This window comes from Peromyscus leucopus, chromosome 4 (genome assembly GCF_004664715.2).
Source record: "Peromyscus leucopus breed LL Stock chromosome 4, UCI_PerLeu_2.1, whole genome shotgun sequence".
In the NCBI taxonomy this organism is placed as follows: Eukaryota; Metazoa; Chordata; class Mammalia; order Rodentia; family Cricetidae; genus Peromyscus; species Peromyscus leucopus.
Window position 1 is genome coordinate 124,879,153 of NC_051066.1, and position 14,055 is coordinate 124,893,207.

General features: G+C 44.7%; 1 long non-coding RNA gene across 2 annotated transcripts; it reads right to left on the reverse strand.

The window, feature by feature from the left end:
• Positions 1-214: 214 nt before the first annotated feature.
• LOC119087795 lies at positions 215-5,915 on the reverse strand. Of its 2 annotated transcripts, none has more exons than XR_005091273.1 (2): positions 5,777-5,915; positions 215-362 (listed from the first exon to the last, which is right to left on the reverse strand). It is a non-coding gene; the product is annotated as an uncharacterized LOC119087795 (long non-coding RNA). The 2 variants fall into 2 exon arrangements; XR_005091274.1 differs by lacking the exon at positions 5,777-5,915 and adding an exon at positions 5,440-5,657.
• Between the last annotated feature and the right edge of the window lie 8,140 nt (positions 5,916-14,055).

Genomic DNA, 14,055 nt, shown 5'->3' on the forward strand with positions numbered 1-14,055 from the left:
TTTAGACATAGTACAAGAGATTTCACTTAAGAGCTGGGCAGATATGAATGGCATGGGCAGGTAGAGAGTAGTACCTCTGTGGACCACTTGAAATTATAATGAGTTTCAGTGCTAGACATCAGGTTCTGATAAGCATAAGTGAGCATGTGTGTGTGCATATATTTCCACAAACATACACATCAGCATGTGTGCTGGTCAGCATTGACAAAAGTACTGAGACAAATGACTTTAAATGATTTATATTGGTTCACCATTGGAGGGTCCAGCGTATGGTTGGCTGGCTCCATTGCTTTTAGGCCCTAGTGCAGCAGGATATCGTGGCAGGGAATATGTCATGGAGTAAGTCATTTGCATCATGGCAGCTAGAAGACAGAAAGAGAGAAATGGGGTTGGCATGTCCCTCAATATCACTTCCTTCCATCAGGTCCCACTTCTTTTTTAAGATTGGTTTTATTTTGATTATTGGTTTGCTTGGGGGCTGGGTATGTGCTCATGAGTGCAGGGGCCTTTGGAAGCCAAAGGCATCAGATCCCTCTGGAGCTAGAGTTACAGGCAGTTAAGAGTCACTCAGTTAGGGGTGATGGGAACTGAACTCAAGTCCTCTGGAAGAGCAGTATGCACTCATCACTGTGGATCCTTCTCTCTTTTCCCAGGTCCCACTCCTTAAAGGTTCCAGCAGCTCCTGCCAGTCCCATTCGTGGGCCTTCGCTGTGCCCTGAGCTGACAGTGTGTACGTGTGCTCATGTGAACATGTACATAGGTATCTGTGTGCTTCATGAGCAGGAGTGAGCTTCCCCAGGGTGCCTCTCTGCTCACTCTGTGGAAGTCACTCAGGCTGCCGCCAGATGCTCTACTCGCTAATGACAGGTAGATACCTAGTGACAATTTTCAAGATGGGAAAGGTGTTTTATATTTTTTGAGAGGAACTGTCAATTACATTTCTCTGAATCAAAAAATATCTCTCAGGAGGTGGAAATGTGGCTGAGCAGTTAAGAGTACTAGCTGCTCTTGGAAAGAATCCAAATTAAGTTCTCAGCACCCACATAGAGGTCACAATTGCTTGTAACTCTAGCTCCAGGGGATCTGACACCCTCTTCTGGCCTCCTCAGGCACCAGATATCCACACAGTGCACATGCACACAAAACATATACAAGAAATAAAAATAATTAATTTTTTGTAAAAAAAAAAAAAAAATCTACCAGATCATTTTTTCAAAGTTTTTGCTTCTTCAGACAGGTTTTCATGACAAGAGACTTGTCTTTTGCATACCAAGTGCTTCTCATTCAAACAATATCAAAATTATACTTTAATTATACATGATGCTTTAAAACACTTAAACATGTAACTTCCTTAGTCATAGCAGTGAGTCTTGATAATATATAGATCCTGGGGTCCTGCCAGCCCATCCTTTATAAGGAGACATGTGGAAGAGACTCAGTATAGCTCTTTCTCACAACCACAGTGATGACCTCAAAACCCACCATCAAGAACTACTTCTTCAGATGCAGAGATCCACAGCTAGGCAGGGGGCTGAGCATCTAGAGTTCAGTCAAAGAGAAGGAGGAAGGACTGTATAAGTGGGGGTAGTGGGAGCAGAGTAGGATCAAGATCATGATGGGTAACCCGCAGAGACAGCCGATCCAAGCAAGCGAGAGCTCATGGGATCTAGACTGATGGCTGGGGAACTTGCAGGGGACTGAACTAGGCTTCTGAATGTGGGTGACAGTTGCATGGCTTTGTCTGTTTGTGGGGCCCTTGACAGTGGGACCAGGGTTTATCCCTGGTCCATGAACTGGCTTTTTGGAGCCTGTTCCCTATGGTGGGATACCTCACTCAGCCTTGATGGGGAGGCAAAGGAGGAGGAGGCTTGGTCCTGCCTCAACTTGATATGCCGCGCTTTGTGGATTCCCATGGGAGGTCTTACCCTTTCTTAGAAGTGGATGGGGGGGGGGGTAGAAAGGAGATGGGGGGGAGGGAATGGGAGGAGAGGAGGGAGGGGAAACTGTGGTTGGTATGTAAAATAAAAAAAATTAATAAAAAATTGCTGTTTGACCAGACATAATCTCCCAAAAATTTAATAAAAAAAATTGCTGTTTGACCAGACAAAATCCCCCAGCACTAAGAAGGGAAAGTAGACAAAAAGTCCCACTCTCTACCCAAGAAGCCAAGGTGGGGGTGAGAGTTGGAAGGGGGAGGGATGGGAGGGGGAGGGGGGAAGAGTAGGAGGAGGGGAGGGAGGGGGAACTGTGTTTGGTTTGTCAAATGAAAAAAAAAATTTAAAAAAAGAACTGCTTCTTGAAATAAGCCGAAGGCCTGGATGGTGCCAGTGGCCAGAACCATATGGATGTGTTCACTCTCCCTGGTCTCTAGTGACATAAAAGGAAAAGCAAGAGGCCACTTTCCTTCTTTGTGCTCAGGAGGGTTCCACGCTCAGCTCACATCTGCTGTTGCCATCTTGGAATCCTAGGATCGCTGTAACCTACTTGTAACTTGTAACCTTTAGATTTTTAAAATATACAATAATATCATGCTGCAGCAAGCTTGCTCCCTCAATCCCCTTCCTATGACAGGCAAACTCCTCCAAGTCTGATTTGCCATCTGCCTTTCAAAAAAACTGACTCATCATCTGGATCATCTCGGGCTTTTCTCCTGCAAGAAACTCCGAGGCACCTGTTCCACTTTGGTAGAGTTCCAAAGTTCTTTCTTACAGTATCACCAAGGCACAGGCAAAATGTTTTCTACACGGTGCGTTTCATCTAGAAGGGGAAATATTCAGACATGAGGGAACAGATCTAGGATGACACAAGATCCTAGAACAGGCAACCCCTGGGAGTGGACGGGGCAGGGCTGCCCTGTGTCACTGTGGCCCTTGATGCCAGAGCTGGTGAGGCAAGTGAAGCCACTAAGGGACAAGTGCTAAGCTAGAGAAAGAAGGGCCACACAGCCTGCCTTTCCTGCTCCTTGGCTCCTCCTACTCTTCCTGAGCCCAGCAGTGGACATCTGATACAATGGACAGAGGCTCTGATGTGTAGAGGACAGCTGAACTGAGAAGAGTTTTATTTGTCTCATTGAGCAAGTCTTATTTAGAAGTTGTCATGCACAACACACACACACACACACACACACACACACACACACACACACACTCCACAAGACACTAGACACTAGGCAGACTGAAACTATTTGCCAAATCACAGCTACTGATTCCAGCAACAAGGACCTCCAAGCCCTGATTGTCTCCATGGACTATGTGTGATTAGAAGTAGGTTCACCCCTTTCCATGAAGTCCAGGAGCCCAGTCCATGGGATGGTGCTACCCACATTTAGGGTTGGTCTTCCTACCTCAATTAACCAGTCTACAATCTCCCTCATAGAAATCCCCACATACCTGTCTCCAAGGTGATTCTGGAAGCTGCCAAATTGCCAACCGACATAAACCATTACAGGAACACACCCTAACTGACATTAGATAAGCCTCATACTTGCAAAGTCTGGGGCCTGGAAGCACACACACACACACACACACACACACACACACACACACACACCACACACACACACAACGAGAACATTTATCATCACCCCTCTCCCCAGAACTCTGTACTTCTCACTCACAGCTACTGATTCCAGCAGCAAGGACCTCCAGGGCCTGCCTGTTTCTATGGACTATGGACTATGTGTGATTAAAAGTAGTTTTCACCCCTCCAGCTAAGTTTGTGCTTCCCCTGGAGCAGTATACTCAGCACTGCACATCCAACTCAGAGGTCTGAAGCCAGAGCTTTTCACGAGTCCATGAAAATTTGCCACCATTAAGTCATAAAATGCCAAAAAGGTGAAATGCATGAAAATCTGAAATTTCCTAACAAATCTTCACGGAGTTAATTGCTTAACTATTATATTCTCTGTGTGATGGCCATGAATGCCTAAGGCCAGGAGGATGGTCATCTGCAAAACAGTTTTACTGATACCCTGGTGCCAACACTATGCTGCGACTCTCTCACAGAAGAGCCATGGAAGTCCTAACAGAGATGAAGACAAAAAACTCCTGTGCTGGCTGCACTTTGGGTCAGAAGTGCTACATCCTAGGCTGTGTGACTTAGGTGGATGAATCAATCATGGGCTTCAAGTACCACCAAGCTTCCTGTTCTGAAAGCTGGGCCACAGTGTGAAAGTTTTAAAAAATGACAAGAAGCCTTGGTTTTGTGAGGAATTCTCTGACACTTGTTTTGCAGATATGCATCCTTCGAAAAAATGAAAGAAACTTTGAATCACGTATCCAACACCACCCTCACAACAACATGGATTTCCCAAGAGCTGACAAGAAAGATGAGTGAAAGGCATCCAGGTCTCTCTCACTTAACTGCATCAATCCCTTATACACTCCAGATCAACTCAGAGACTTCAAGAGGCAAGAGCTCCACACTGGCCAGTCTTTACATTAGAGTCCTTCATGCTATTAGCCCATCTGTGTTTAATGCCTGCAGCGATAGGGGACTGACTCCTGCAGGTGCCACATACAGGGACGGCTGGCTCCACTACCAACACATCCTTAAAGTGAGCCTTGTTCTTTGTGGGGGCAGATCAGTGCATTCCCACATGGTCTTTCTTAATAACACAATGGTGATACTGAGCCTTACATGAGAGCTGTTATCTTGGAAAACTAGAAATGCCTCATCGCCATCCCTGGTGTTCTGAGAACATTAAAAGGAACCCCACGTGACTTAGATGAGATGCTCCTTAGAAACTGGAGCTTGTTACATAGGTTAGGCTAGCTGGCCATTGAGCTCCAGGAATCTATCTCCTCCTCCCCAGCACAGGAATTACAAATGTATTCCACCATGCCTGGCTTTTCACATGAATTCTGGAGATTAAACTCAGGTTCTGAGGCTTGTAAAGGCAAGCAGTTCACCATGTGACCTATCTCTCTAGAGTCTTAGAATTCTTACTGTGAATAAGTTCCTCTGCTCTCTAAAATCTGAATAACACTATTGACCACAACAATCCTCCATGGTAACCCCATACAATTGGCTCCCTGAGGGCTACTATTGATTTTCCAGTGACCACAGGATGCACATATGGGTGCCTTGTAGGCATCACACACTGAAAGGATTCATGTGTGCCTGCTTCTCTCCAGTAGTTCCAGGCATCAGACAGACACCTTGTCTCTTCCTTTCCCTCAACCTCATCAGCAACCCTTGAATACAGTCTCTAAAATGCACCTCGCCTGTAGTCTATCTTTTCCTTTCTTTGGTCCCATTATATCCCCCAGCCACTGTGATCTCTTTTCCAAACCAACCACTTCAAAAGCTCCAAATTGTGCCCCCTCTCTTACACCTCCCAGTCTCTCTGATTCTCTCTAGCCCCTTTCCCACAGAACCACAAGAAGATACCCTTTATGTGTTGATAATATCACTGTTGTGCCTAAAGTTCCCACTGACCTCCTCTTGGATAAGAACATTTCTTTTGGTCTCTTGCTATATGAAGCCAGGCATGATCTATCTTCACAGGCTCCTTGTCTCCAGCCATTTTCTCACATCAACATGGAGCACCCTCCATTGAGGTCATCTTTTTTGCCAGGTTTGAGCACTCCCAAACCTTGCCCATTTCAAAACCTTTGCCCTAGTTGTTCCCTTTGCCTAACAATGTTTTTTCTTCCTCTTATTTTAGGATTTGGTGTACATATCTGCTCTCTGAGGGGCCTTCCCCTGATGACCTAAAACCAGGTTTCACTCTCATACTTCCTAATCATTTATTCCTTTTGATTCATTTACTTACAAATGAGCCAGGCAGGGTCCTGGGTTCTAGCTCTTCTGTTGCTCTCCATGCACAAGTGTGTCCCAACCTTCTTCACCCACTTCTGCATGTACACACACACACACACACACACACACACACACACACACACACACACACACACACGTTGTCTGCTTTAACCACTCGAATACAAGAGTTCCGGTTCGGGTTAGACTCCTACACTTTGCTGCAACTTAAATAAAAAAAAAAAAATTAAAAAACCCGCATATCTGGCACTAAGTTCAGTGAGTGAGTGAATGAACAAGCGTGTGAGTAAGTAAACAAGTGAGTGAATGAGTAACAGTGAACAAGTTAACAAGTGAATGAATAACTAAAAGAATGAGAGAGTGTGACCATGCACCAAGGACACCTGCAGGGTTTTCATTTGTAACCCTTAATCCTAGAAAATGAGGAATGATACTGTGGTGGTCTGAATAAGAATGACCCCCCCCCCAGAGGCTCATACATTTGAATGCTTAGTCACCAGAGAATGACACTATTTGAGACCAATTAGAAGAATTAGGAGGTGTGGCCTTGTTGGAAGAAGTGTATTGCTAGCTTTGCAGTTTCAAAAAGACCACACCAGACCCACTGTCTCTCTCTGCCTACTGCCTGCAGATCAAGATGTACCTCTCAGACACTGCTTCAGTGCCATGCTCCTGCCATGATGATAACAGACTCACCCTCTGAAACTTTAAGCAAGCCCCCAATTAAATGTTTTCTTTGAAGAGTTGCCTTGGCCATGGTGCCTTTTCATAGAAAGAGAACACTGACTAAGACAGATATCCAGTGTTATCTGAATGCCTTCTGTTGTATGTGACCTTTCAGAAACACTGACAAACGTGACAAAAATCCAGAAGCTGGTTAATGACAGGAAGGCAGCACCTTTACCCACAGACTCAAGGAAGGGGCGTTCTCATTTTTACTCCGAAAAGTCACATAAAGTGCTGATACATCAGGTCAACTCGGGCTGCTGCCGAGTCTACCAAGGGTCTATGGTGACACGATTTATTTCTAGAATAGATAGTAGGGCAGAAGCTGTCAGGCTGTTTCCTACACTGGAAGCTAAGTGGCTTTGACCACTTCCCAATAAACACATCCATTGTTCTGGGGCTGCCTCTGGTGTTACTGAGCTAATACTCAGCTTCTGGCTCTACTTACTAGTAATCACCCGGGCTTGGTAAGATGTCTGGATTAAGGGGTAGGTGAGGGCAGAAAGGTAGAAGAGGAGAATGGACACCTGGAAAGACATCATTTTTGGTAGAGGTTAAGGATGTCTGGGTGGGAGGGCGATGGGACTGAGTAGACTGGTCTTTATGCCATTGTGAGCATGATTTTGAAGGAGATAGTGGGACCCTAGCCCTTTCTTTCTGTTTTTTTGTTTTTTTGGCCACGAAGCAAGAAGTTTGCTCTACCTATGCCCTCTCTCCCCATCATTGCCATCCAGTATACCCACCAGGGCCTAGAAACAATGGGCCTACTCGACGAACCTTTTCTCTTCATAAGTTGATCATCTCAGGTATTGGATCTAATGATGGAAAACTGACCAGTACAATTCTCTCTAAAAAGAGAGCCAAATGTGTCCATTTCAGGATTGATTTGCTTCGTAACAAAGCAACCTAATAGTTTGTGACTTTCAACAACCATGTGCTATTTCCTACAGTGTTGTGGGCTGCCTAGGAAATTCTCTCCTACTTCTCTGAGCTCATCTGATGGCTGGGTTGAGCTGGCTGGTTTAGGACAGCCTTAACCTAATGACTAGTTGCTGACCAATACTGTCTGTTGTCTGGGAAGCCTCAGGCCCTCTGCGGTCTACTCAGACTTTCACCTACCCTAGAGGTCTCAGGCCATGAGGAAGTGGAATGGAGGTTTCAGAGGCTCTTGAAGCCGTAGGATTTGAACTACTCTCCTTCCTATTCTGCTTATCACAGCAATTCACAGCCTGCCCAGATTCAAGGAACAGAGAATCAGGCTCCACCTCTTGATGAGACTGGTAGGGGCATCAACAGTGAAGGGACTGCAGAAGGTGGACACTATGGGCCATTGTTATCATCTCTGTCACAGTGTCAGCCAAAGGACATGCAGACCTCAGAAGATGCAATATGTTGAGTTCGTCTATTTTCAGGTGTAGAGGTGGGATATTGAGATAATGTCTCACTCTGTAGCTAAGGCTAGCCTGGAACTTTTTGTATAACCAAGGCTGGCCCCAGCCTCTGGGAATATAGGCATGAGCTAACATGCTTAGCTGATATGGTACATATTGACTTCTGCAAGCATCTCCCAGAGAGCCTCTGTTACCAAGGACCAGGCTGTCAGATATAGAAGGGTGGCCCCAATGTCAAAACTGTCCCTTTGCACCTGTCTCACAGGATTATTAACATGTTGTCTTCAAGCTCCTCAGAAAATGGCCATCAGGAACATCTGCTGTGGCCTTTACCCGGGATGCTTCCCACACAGAAATGCCTATTGCACACACTCATCTGGGGCTATGACACAGCCAGTGCAGGTCAGCGGCTTACTCAGCAAGCACATCCATGAGGAAATGCATTTTCCTGGCCTCGCTTTGGGCCAAAGGTAAATTATTCACTCTTACTCCAAGACAGATTGGTCATCCGAGGCACCTCCAGACTCTGGCTGACCCAAGCAAACATGGGTTGCTTGTGGGCTGAATACTTCTGGTTCAGCAGTTCTATTCCCCGAGGGATGGAGCATGTCATACATCTCCAGCCACTGAACAAACTTACTTTCAAAAGAGCTAAAGGTCTGCTCAGCACAAAACATACCCCAACTAAGGACAGGAGCTCACAGGGTGGTAGGTGAAGCTTGCTGAGAAGCAGCTTCAGTGCTGTCTCCTGACATCCAACCCCATTAGCTCAGGAGTATCAGGCCAGCTTTCTAAATAGGCACACTAGTGTCCTGACAAATCGCAATGAGTAAGTGCCCCCTACTTTTTATACCACCATGTCTGACAGGATTTCAATGCACTCTGACTAGCTATAGGCCCCAGCCTAGCAAGATCTTCCCTGTGCATCTTACTCACAGAACTAATTCTGGTGAAAATCCTAACTCCATACGTACCCTGAAAGACTGCACAGAACAGCCAACAATCTTGTTCACAAGCAACGTTATCTGAAGCTGGCTGACTTAGGAAAAAAAGGACTGTTGGCTGAACTGGTTAATTAGAAAGTAGGAATGAGTTATGGTATTCTATTGCTCAGTACGGTGACTCTCATTAATGATATATTGAGAAGAGGAAGCAGACATGGAATCCCACCCCTAACCAAAAAGCTATCTGCAGTTGATACCAACTGTGAAAGGGAAAATCAGTTATCTCCAACAGAGACTCATTGGGCACATCAAGCACACTCCAGGGAAGGCCCCATAAGCATGAGTAGTTGGCTAACACAAAATGAACTCAGTGGTATTTTTGTGTACTTTTTGGTTCATTTTTGCTTTGCTTTGTTTGGGCATTTTATTTTATTGGTCTTTTGCTTATTTTGACTTTCACTTTTGTGTTTTTTAGTTTCTTGGTTTCTTTGTGTGTGTGTGTTGGTTTTGTTTTTGTGTGAGAGAGAGAGAGACAGAGACAGACAGAGACAGACAGAGATAGAGAGATCATTAAGTTGGGTAGGTAGGGAGGTGTGGACGACCTGGGAGAATTTGGAGGAGGAAAACATGATCAAAACACATTGCATGAAAAAAATTTAATTAAAAAAAATAATGCATTGTAGGGCTGAGGATACAGCTCAGTTGGTAGAGTGTTTTCTCAGAATGCATAAAGTCCTGGCTTTGATCCCCAGCATGTATAAAGCACAGTGACACAGCCATGTCACCTCCTTTTCAGGAGGTAGAAACCGATGAGTCAAAAGTTCAAGGTCATCTTTGATATGTATCAAGTTCAAGGCGAGTCTAAGATACATGAAATCCTGTCTCAAAAGGAGGTGAAAAGAAAGAAAGCAAACAAAGAAAGGATAAATGTTTGAGGTTACAGATATGTTACTTACTCTGATTTGATCATTGCATAAGACATATGTATATGGAAACTTCACATTGATATCCATAAGTTTGTATAATTCTTCTGAATTCATTTGAAAACATGAAGCCTAGAGATGGAGCTCAGTAAATAAATTTAATAATCTTGAGGAGGGAGGAAGGAGAGAAGGAACCTAGGAGGAAGCGGTGAGGAGCATGTGGTGTTCCTGACCTTTTCTGTGTTCCCACCCTTCCTGACCGTCAAAAGCATGCTGTGGGAGTCACTTGCTTGAAGGAAGTTTTTGTTTTCATTTTATAACTAGGTCAGAGTGGCCATCCTTTTCACCCCTACTAGAGAGCTCAGCCTGCCCTGTCCATGTACCCTGAACTCAAAAGTATTTCTCAAGAGAAAGGCGCTGAAGTAGACGATTGTATTAGAATTTTGTGTTGGTGTGAGCACAGTACCTGACAGAGAACCGTAAAAGGAAGGACTTATTTGGCTCATGGTCTCAGACTATTCAGTCCACAGTTGATTGGTTGTAAGCATTTGGTGAGGTAATGGCCAGAATGTGTGGTTGGAAGAAATGTTCTCATAGCAGATAGAACATCGGGAAGTCACCAAGGACAACATAATCCCCAAGTATACACACCCCAGTTACCTACTTCCTCTAACTACCCCCACCTCCTAAAGTCCCCACAACCTCTTGAAACAACCATCAGTTGAGACCTTATGTTCAACACATAAGCCCGTGGGAGACATTTCACATTCAAATCGCAACAACCACAAAGATGAACCACCTACCCATCCTTCCCTGCTGGGAAGGGTCCAGTAATTTCCTACAGTATCTCTGCTACTGTCACTACAGCTCTATGTCCACATCCACTGGAAGTCTTGGAGAGGTCTTGAGAGCAAGCACACTAGTACAAAGCTCCCACCCACACAGCCTGGCTAATGGGCTTATTTTGTCAACAGCTTGTGTTTGAAAAAAAATTCAATCCTAGTCTTTTTTATTTTGTTTTAGTCTGCTCTGTTCTTCCAAATAAACAGCAATTAAGCTAACAACAGCGAGATGGTAAAACCAAAATAGCCTTCCCTGTGAGCTCCCGTTGCATCCAGATCTTGCAGGCATGGAGCAACTGTGCTTGTTCATTCTGTCCTTTACCTTTGCCAGCAGGATCTAGAATTCCCCAGAGTAAGGAGCAGATGTCATAAGTAGCCCAGAGGGTGATGCATGAAGCCCCCACACACAGCTATGTTATGGCCAGAGACGGAAACTGGTTTTCATTACATTTAGGCTCACATAGCCACATGGATGTGTTCTTCCCTGCTAATTTCAGACATTCTCATTCTTAAAATGCAGTGGAGATGCACTGCATTTATTATAAGTACTAGAAGAAATCAAAAGATATTAAATAGTCTATTAAAATATTCCAGTGGTAAGGTCTGAGCTGATAGTTGTACCAATAAAATGTTTGCTATGCAAGCACAAGGATCCAAGTTCAATTTCCAGCACTTACATAGAAAGCCTGGTTAGTGGCATGAGCTTACAATCCCAGTGCTTACAGATCTCTGGTTCTTTCTCACCACCAGTCTTGCCTAATTGGCAATCCCCAGGTTCCATTGGGAAATGCCATCTTAAGAAATAAGTAAAATAACTCATGTCCAGGCTGTTCATGTAGATCTCATCCATTTATCCGTCATTGGGTGATCCCCGTGTCTTTCTTGGGATCCTATTTTACAGGTAGCCTCACTGGTGATGTGAGTAACAGTCCAGTCATCCTTGTTCCACATCTAGTATCCTCCTATGAGTGAGTACATGGCATATTTGTCTTTCTGAGTCTGGGTTACCTCACTCAGGATGATTGTTTCTAGATCCATCCATTTGCCTGCAAACCTCATGATGTCATTGTTTCTCTCTGCTGAGTATTATTCCATTGTGTATATGTGTCACAATTTATTTATCCATTCTTCAGTTGAAGGGCATCTAGGTTGTTTCCAGGTTTTGGCTATTACAAACAATGCTGATAAGTGGGAGCAATGAACGGCGAGGGTCGAGGGAAAGAGAGCGGGAGATCCCACCTGGATCAAGAACAGAGAGGGAGAACAAGGAATAGGAGACCATGGTAAATGAAGACCACATGAGAAAAGGAAGAAACAAAGTGCTAAAGAGGCCCACAGAAATCCACAAAGATACCCCCACAAAAGACTGCTGGCAATGGCTGAGAGACAGTCAGGACTGACCTACTCTGGTGATGGGATGGCCAAACACCCTAATAGTTGTGCCAGAAACCCCATCCAAGGACAGAGGAATCTGGATGCAGACATCCACAGCTAGGCCCCCGGGTGGAGCGCTGGGAGTCTAATTAGCGAGAAAGAGGAGGGTTTATATGAGCCAGAATTGTTGAAACCAAGGTTAGATAAAGCACAGGGACAAATAGCCAAATGAATGGAAACACATGAACTATGAACCAAAGGCTGAGGGGCCCCCAACTGGATCAGGCCCTCTGAATAGGTGAGACAGTTGATTGGCTTGATCTGTTTGGGAGGCATCTAGGCAGTGGTACCAGGTCCTGAGCTCGCTGCATGAGATAGCTGTTTGAAACCTGGGACTTATGCAGGGACCCTTGGCTCAATCTGGGAGGAGGAGACTGGACCTGCCTGGACTGAGTCTATCAGGTCGATCTCAGTCCTCGGGGTGGCCTTGATCTGGAGGTGTTGGGAATAGGGGGTGGGCTGGGGGGAAGGGGAGGGGGCATGAAGGGGGAGAACAAGGGAATCTGTGGCTGTTATGTAGAACTGAATAGTATTGTAAAATAAAAGAAAAAAATAAAAAAACAACAAAAAAAAATAAATAAAAAAAAGAAAGGAGTAAAATAAAAAACAAGTTGGGGGCAAACAAGTTAGGGGCTAGAGAGATGGCTCTGCCATGAAGATGAGATACTATTCTGGCAGAGGACCCAAATTCAGTTCCCAGTAGCCATGTGATTACCTCACATCTGAAGGGTCTACATTGTGGTGGTATTTTATTTGTGCAACCCAATGAAGTTTATTTGAGGATCAGAGGAAAAAGTCAGCCATTATATTAAACATAGAAGTCAGGCAATGGTAGCATACGCCTTCACTTCTATCATTCGGGAGGCAGGGATCTGTCTGGATCTCTGTGAGATCAAGGCCACACTGGGAACAGAGCCAGGCATGGTGGCACATGCCTTAAATTCCAACACTAGTTAACCATAAAGGCCTGGAGGTCTGGACAGACTGACAGGAAGTGACAGAGCTGGGTAAAAAGAGAAAGAGTTGTAGCTAGACAGAGAGAGCAAATGAGATAGCAGAACAGAAAGGCATATAGGCGTGGGTAGACAGGAAGTAGCTTCATTTTGGAAGCTGAGGGTCAGCAAGGTGAAGATGGCTTGTGGCTTTTCCTATTCCTCTGATTGCTCAGGTTTTAACCCTGATATCTGGCTCTGGGTTTTTTTTATTTAATAAGACCATTTAGCAATTCATCACACTACATAGTGAGTTTCAAGCCAGCCAGAGATACATAGTAACACCCTCATTTTTAAAAAAGTAAAAAGGTGGATGTCTCCTGACAAATGGACCCAAGGCTGACCTCTGGATGCCACATGCACATACATGAACACAGATCCAATGACTGGATTCTACAAAGAGTACAAGGAGACTGAAATTCTGGTTTACTCCTGGGATGCAGAAGAAGGTGACCCTTCAAGGAAATCCTAGGAGGGATTTGCTGTGCTGCACTGAATATCACAGGCTCTTCCCCATCATGTCCCTGCCAGTTTGCGTTTCATAACTCTCTGTTCTCATTCAAACTGAGGCCTTGTTCATCAGAACCAGAGTAGACACAATATTCAAATTGTATGACTCTGAATATTTGCTTTTAGCAGAGTCCAACCAGAAGAGAGGATGAGACCCAGGACTCATTGGATGTTTGGGTTTCCCCATAACTAAGAGAACTGAGCTCTAATTAAACAAGGTGGCATGAAGAAAAGCTACAGGGGACAGTGCTGACTCCCAAAGGCTATCTGCTGGACTCCTTCTTGCATACACTTCATTCATTCCCTCATTCATTCATTCTTTAGCCGAAGTTTCAGTGTGTGTTAAGACTGAAAACCCAGTGACAAAGGACAGAAGCCTTTGTCAGGATAGGAACCTACAGGAAAAAGAAGAAAGAATGGAAATTTATGGAGTGTGGGACAGATGCCTCTAATCTCAGCATGCAAGAGGCTGAGGAAGAAGCATTATGAGTTCAAAACTACCCTATGTTAGA